Raw genomic sequence first — 7,688 nt, forward strand, 5'->3', positions numbered from 1 at the left:
AACCCAACACATTTGTCCATCTTTAACCCATCAACCCAGCATTTTTAGAGTGTATGGAGACACAGCAGTATCTTTAGCCTGTTCTTTTTTTTTTGTCCTGCTCTAGTTTTTGTAGTTTTGTTTGTGTGTTTAGTTGTGTTTGTTTCCCCCTGATGCTCATGTTTGTGGACATTATTTCTCTTCTGCACCTGTGCTCTGCTGGAAAGCCTGATCTCAGTCTCCAGATCCACTCGAGCAAACTGGGTCAAAAAAAAACGTCCTGCATGAGCCACAGTACAGATGCACACACCCTCATATAAACACTTGTGTTCAATTGCATTACTGCAAACTCAGCCGGAGTGTGTGAATGACTGATAAGCAATGACAGAGAGACGCTGTGTTTCAGTGCTTCTCTGACCCACTTTTCTCATCTTCCACCTCCTCGTCATTATGAGAGCACATGTCACCTGAGCTGTTCATTCTACTGCAGACAGCAAAATATAGATGTAATGTTTAATATACAAGTAAAATAATCTGGCAATGGGTTTTTTGGTTTGAGATAAGATTATTTTGCCTATTTTAGGGAAAAACAAGACCATATTTTTTGCTTAAGAAAATACTCCTGATTTAGGAATGTGTATACACTCACCGGCCACTTTATTAGGTACACCTGTCCAATTGCTTGCTAACGCAAATTTCTAAACAGCCCATCACATGGCATGAGCTTAATGCATTTAGACATGTAGACATGGTCAAGATGATCTGGAGCAGTTCAAAGTGAGCATCAGAATGGGGAAGAAAGGGGATTCAAGTGTCTTTGAACGTGGCATGGTTGTTAATGCCAGACGGGCTGGTCTGAATATTTCAGAAACTGCTGATCTACTGGGATTTTCATGCACAACCATCTCTAGGCTTTACAGAGAATGGTCTGATAAAGAGGAAATATTCAGTGAGTGGCAGTTCTGTGGGCGCAAATGCCTTGTTAATGCCAGAGGTCAGAGTAAGTAAAGGTTTATTTATATAGGGCCTTTTCCAGACATTGAGTCACAAAGTGCTTTACAATAAGAGAAAACACGTAAATGAACACATATCATTGAATGAAAACATGTTAAAACATATTTAAACAAGTTAAAAATCCAAATACAGAAACACTAATACTGTTAATTAAAAGCGTGACCAAAAAGGTGTGCCTTTAAATGCTTACAGCTGATCCCAGAGTTCTCAGTGCTATTGGGAGAGAGTTCTAGAGCCGTGGGGCCACCACACAGAGGGTGTAGTACATCTGAAATGAAGTTATAAAGAAATAAAACACTGGACACAAGCGCTCTCGTGATGTCTTCATTTACTGTTCATTCAGCATGCATGAAGAGCATCACGGGCGCGCCCACTACTGCCGCGCGCAGTGACGTCATGACGCAGGTGCGGTGACAAAAAATAACTCTTTTTAGAAAAACGCTTATAATACTTATTTCTCCTCCTTTAAAGTGCTAATAAACAAATATATATTTTAACAATATTATAAAAATAACAACAACGTTTCATGTAATTCTAATAAATGTAATATAGCTTGCATAAAATAAATGTATACAATCAGGTTATCACAAAGGCACGCTCACCTTTCGTCTTAAGATGAGTTCTGGGAATGGTCTGTGCAAGAAGATCTCAAAGGCCAGCTACATGAGTGACTACATAAAAGATCTTGAATACATAAGGGTGCTTGACCATGCAGAGCTCTTTCTGTAATGGCCAGAATCTTAAAACTCTAAAACCAATAGGAAGCCAGTGAAGTGCCATAAGCACAGGAGTAATGTGTGACCTCCTACTGATGTTGGTTAAAAGCCTCGCCGCTGCATTCTGCACAATTTGTGCAGAGGAGAATGGCCAGACTGGTTCCAGCTTATAAAGGCAACAGTAACTCAAATAAGCACTCGTTACAACCGAGCTCTGCAGAAGAGCATCTCTGAACACACAACACGTCCAACCTTAAGGCGGATGGGCTACAGCAGCAGAAGAGCACACCGGGTGCCGCTCCTGTCAGCTAAGAACAGGAAACTGAGGCTACAATTCACACAGACTCACCAAAACTGGACAATAGAAGATTGGAGAAACGTTGCTGCTCTGATGAGTCTCCATTTCTGCTGACACATTCAGATGCTCGGCTCACAATTTGGCCTCAACAACATGAAAGCATGGATTCATCCTGCCTTGTATCAGCGGTTCAGGCTGGTGGTGGTGTAATGGTGTGGGGGAGATTTTCTTTGGGTCCATTAGTACCAATTGAGCATCAACACCACAGCCTACCTGAGTATTGCTGCTGACCATGTCCATCTCTTTATGAGCACAGTGTCTCCATCTTCTGATGGCTACTTTCAGCAGGATAACGCACCATGTTATAAAGCTCAATCATCTCAGACTGGTTTCCTGAACATGACAATGAGTTCACTGTACTCAAATGGCCTCCACAGTCACCAGATCTCAATTCAATTGAGCAGCTTTGGGATGTAGTGGAACGGGAGATTGGCATCATGGATGTGCAGCCGTCAAATCTGCAGCAACTGTGTGATGCTATCATGTCAACATGGAGCAAAATCTCTGAGGAATATTAACAGTATCTTGTTGAATCTCTGCAACGAAAGATTAAGGCAGTTCTGAACGCAAAAGTGGGTCCAACCCGCTACTAGTAAGGTGTACCTAATAAAGTGGCTGATATATTTGGACTAGATATGAGACCGTGCATCATGCACTGCAGTGTATTTCTATCAAGTTTGCAGCTCAGCATCTCCTTCATCTGCTTTCAGACACTGAGACTGAGGTCAGCTCAAGCAGACAGACACTTCAGTCCATCAATATCCCCCAGATTCAGCCTCCAGACGTGTTTAATGAGCATCTTTGAGCTCTCAGACACAGCAGCGCTGATCCAGACTCACATTCTCAGACGCACACACAAGCAGAGCTCATCGCTTACACTGCTGTATGACCTGGAGAAAAATACAGCAATTTAAAATGGATGCTAGGAGGTTGATATAAAGTTGCTAGGCTGTTCTAGTTGGTTGCTATGGCCTTGTTATATTGCTAGGCAGTTCTGGATGGTTTCTAGGGTGCTCTTAGGCTGTTTTAGTCGGTTAATAAACCATTGTTATATGGTTTCTAGACTGCTCTGGGCGGTTGCTAGGGTATTCCAGGTTGTTTCTAGGGGCGTTTATACAGTTGCTAAACTGTTCTGGTGGTGTTCTAATTGGTTGCTAGGGAATCATCATATTGCAAGGCAGTTCTGGATGGTTTCTAGGGTGCTCATATGCTGTTTTAGTTGGTTAATAAACCATTGTTATATGGTTTCTAGACTGCTCTGGGCGGTTGCTAGGGTATTCCAGGTTGTTTCTAGGGGCGTTTATACAGTTGCTAAACTGTTCTGGTGGTGTTCTAATTGGTTGCTAGGGAATCATCATATTGCAAGGCAGTTCTGGATGGTTTCTAGGGTGCTCATATGCTGTTTTAGTTGGTTGATAAAGCATTGTTATATGGTTTCTAGACTGCTCTGGGCGGTTGCTAGGGTATTCTAGGTTGTTTCTAGGGGCGTTTCCAGTTGCTAAACTGTTCTGGTGGTGTTCTAGTTGGTTGCTAGGAAATTATCATATTGCTATGCAGTTCTGTATGGTTTCTAGGGTGCTGTTAGGCTGTTTTGGTTGGTTGATAAAGCATTGTTATGATTGCTAGACTGTTCTAGGGGGTTGCTAGGGTGTTATGTTGTTGCTAGGGAGGTTTATACAGTTGATAGACTGTTCTGATTGGGTTCTAGTTAGTTGCTAGGGAATTATCATATTGCTGGGCTGTTCTGGGTGGTTGCTAGCATGCTGTTATGCTGTTTTGTGTGGTTACTAAGGCCTTGCTATATGGTTGCTAGGCTGTTCTATGTGGTTGCTAGGGTGTTGGTAGGCTGTTTTGGTTGGTTACTAATGCAATTAAAACAAAAAAAAAGATATAATTTAAAAATAAATCATATAATAATAAAAAAATAATTATGAATTGTGGGAAAACACTAAAGCTTGTGTTGCATTATTTACTAATATTTTCAGATGCAATTAAAATTTAAATAATTAAATCATATAATAATTAATAAAAAAATTAATAATAAACTGCAGGAAATTCCTACAGCTTGTGTTGCATGATTTGCTATTATTTTATACCAGCATTGTGGTTTTTTATCTCGTTGTTTTGCAACTTTTAATGCAAGTTTAAATTACTGTAATAAGATTTGCCATTGTGCATCATGTTAAATCATAATCACAGTGAACATCATGCATGATATAAGATTATATAACATGCACTTACACAGAACATTTATAGACGTGGCCTGATTATCATTAGTTGCGTGCCGTAATGTTTAAGGTCATTGCGTCACACGAGCATCTGTTCCACTGAAACACAGCAAACCTGCACAGGATTCATTTTCCAAACAAGATTTGCCTGCCACGACTCTAATTAAAATCTAGTCCACAACGTTAATTAGGAGACTGTGGCCCAGAGAAAAACCGTCAAAGTGGAATTGTGTTAATTACGTTTTTCATCATTCCATGCACCAAACATTCCTCCAACAGCCTCAAGGCTTACTCAGATCTCAGATTAATGACATTTGTTGATCAGAATCAAACTGGTCAGTCTCTTATCCAACTAATAGTGAATGTTCTCAGAATGTTGTGGTAAGGTTTTCTCATTGTTATGAACAAACAATCTTCCAGTAATATGTTTTAAATAAGTAGTTATTGAAAAAGAAATAAAGACATTTTAGGTAACATTCTCAGATAAGTGTGTGTGATAGAGGAATCCTTCATTACTGATGCTAACAGGTCATGGTTTTCCAGACTCTGGTTCTCCAGGCAGTGACTGTAAATCATCTTGACCCCGTTCTGAGCAACATTAATGATTGTCGTCATATATTTGGAGAAACACGCCTTTGCTTTGTATGTAGAGCAGATTATGATGCCCAAAGAGGATTTGAAGCGGGCTTCTGCAGATTACTTCATAATGGTAAAGGTTGGGATTTGAATACATTATTCTGGGCAAAGTCCGGGCCGGAAAGCCTTTTAAAATGGCCTGAGATGTGTGAGATTACAATGCCGGCGTCACGTGTTCTTCAAGCCACTTTGAGGATATGGCGACACACAGAAGAATAGATCAATGATAAGCCAAGCGTAAACCTCAGCGCTCTTTATTTGAGATTGTGTTGAGGTTAAAGGCCTCTTTGCTGACAACACACACACACACACACACACACAAACGCACACACACACCCCATATTTACTTCCTTCATCTTCATCCCTGGAGAGAGACACATTAAACTGTAATTACAGAGCGTTTATGAGAGAGATTACTGGGTGTGAAAGCAAACTCTCTGCATGAGACGAGATCAAATTATAGATGCTTCTGTCAAAATGTTGTGCACTGATATATGCAGCAATGGTCATGCTTTATTACATTCTTCATCTGTACGTCTCGTGTTCTGTGACTGAAATTGGACAGAGCAGTTGCTTATTTACTTTATTGATTAAAAAAACTATATATATGATTAGTATGGAGGTAAATTTTCCACCTCATAATGAATGAATGAAGGAATAAACTAATGATTGACTGAATGAATGAATTAATGAATGAACAAATGATTGACTGAATGAGTAAATGGCTGAATGAATGAATGAATGAATGAATGAATGAATGAATGAATGAATGAATGAATGAAAGATTGGTTGGTTGAATGAATGAATTAATATTTTTTTTAATTATTGAATGAGTTAATTAACTTTTAAACTAATAAATTAATGAATGATTTATTAAATGAAAGAATTAATGGAAATTTGAATTTATGGATGAATGAATGATTTATTGATTGATTGAATGATTGAATAAATGAATGAATGACTGGATGGATGGATAGATGGGAGGATAGATGAATTAATTAATTATTGATTAAATAATTTGTTAATTGAATAAATAAAGGAGTAAATGAACGAATTAATGATTTATTTAAATTATTGAATGAATGAAAGATTGATTGATTGGTTAATTAATTAGTTTTTGAATGACTGAATGGATAAATGAATGAAAGAATGAACAAACAAATCAAAGATTGGTTGAATGAATAAATTATCATTTTTTTGAATTATTAAATGAGTGAATGGACGTTTAGATGAATAAATTAATGAATAGTTTATTGAATGAAAAATTTAATGAATGAATGAATGAATGAATGAATGATTTATAAATTGAATGAATAAATGAATTAATTAATTATTGAATGATTAAATTAATTTTTGAATTATTGAATGAATGAATGAATGAATGAATGAATGAATGAATGAATGAATGAATGAAATATTTAGTGGATTTTTGAATAATTAAATACAGGAATGAAGGATTGATTGATTGAATGACTGAATTATTGAAAGAATGAATGAAAGATTAATTAAATGAATGAATGAATGAATGAATGAATAAATGAACGAATGAATAAATGAATGAAAGATTGAATGAATGAATGAATGAATGAATGAATGAATGAATGAATGAATGAACGAAAGACAATGAATGTATGAATGAATGAAATATTGATTAATTGAATGAATGATTGAATGAATGACAGAAATATTGATTGATTGATTGAATGAATAAAAGATTGGTCGAATGAATGAACTAATGAATGAATGACTGAATGAATAAATGAAAGATTGTTTGATTGAATTAATGAATGAATGAAAGATTGACAAGATGAATGAAAGACTGAATGAATTAAATAATAATACTGATCAATAAAAAATAAACATATAAATGCTCTCTACATAATAATAATAATAATAATAATAAATAATAATCTTCCATAAATGAACAGTTATGAGAATGAAACTTCAGCTGTATGTAATGCAGGGTTTTAAGCATCATATTTTCATGTGCTTTGTGGTGTCGTCATCATATGTAAATGTGACGTGTTTGATCATTGTAGCTTTTATTATTATCATCATCACCACACTTATTATCATATTTCCAAAGCATCTCAGCAGGCCAAGACATTGAGCTCATGGAACATTCTCCTCTGCATATGATCTTTTAGGTCAGTCTCTACAGAGGGAGATATTTTTAGTCACACGGAGATACGCAGCCATTAAACGCATTAGCCATGCATGATAATTAAACTTTCATACTGTATGTCCAATAGAAGTGTTTGTTATTTCCAGGTGAATAATGCAGCGTCGCTGTGGGCTTTTTCGAAGGATTTCTGCCGTGTTCTTGCATGCACGTGTTTGGAAATTAAGCATGTTTGTGTTATGTAATCCCTCCGAGAGCGTTCCAGTAAAACACAATGATTATTCTTACCGAGTTCAGCTGTCCGTGGAGGAGAATATGAGCTTTATTCATGCATTCATTCATTTTCTTTTCAGCTTAGTTCCTTTATTAATCAGGGGTTGCCACAATGGATTGAACCACCAACTTATCCAGCCTGTTTTACATAGCGGATGCCCTTCCAGCTGCAACCCAACACTGGGAAACACCCATACACTCTCATTCACACACATACACTCTGGCCAATTTAGTTCATCAATTAACCTATAGAGCAACTGTGGAGAAACCAGAGCACCTGGAGGAAACCCATGTCAAAATGGGGAGAACATGCAAACTCCACACAGAAATGCCAACTGACCCAGCCGAGGCTCAAACCAGTG

The sequence above is a fragment of the Danio rerio genome, chromosome 1, assembly GCF_052040795.2.
Source record: "Danio rerio strain M-AB ecotype USA chromosome 1, GRCz13ab, whole genome shotgun sequence".
Classification (NCBI taxonomy): Eukaryota; Metazoa; Chordata; class Actinopteri; order Cypriniformes; family Danionidae; genus Danio; species Danio rerio.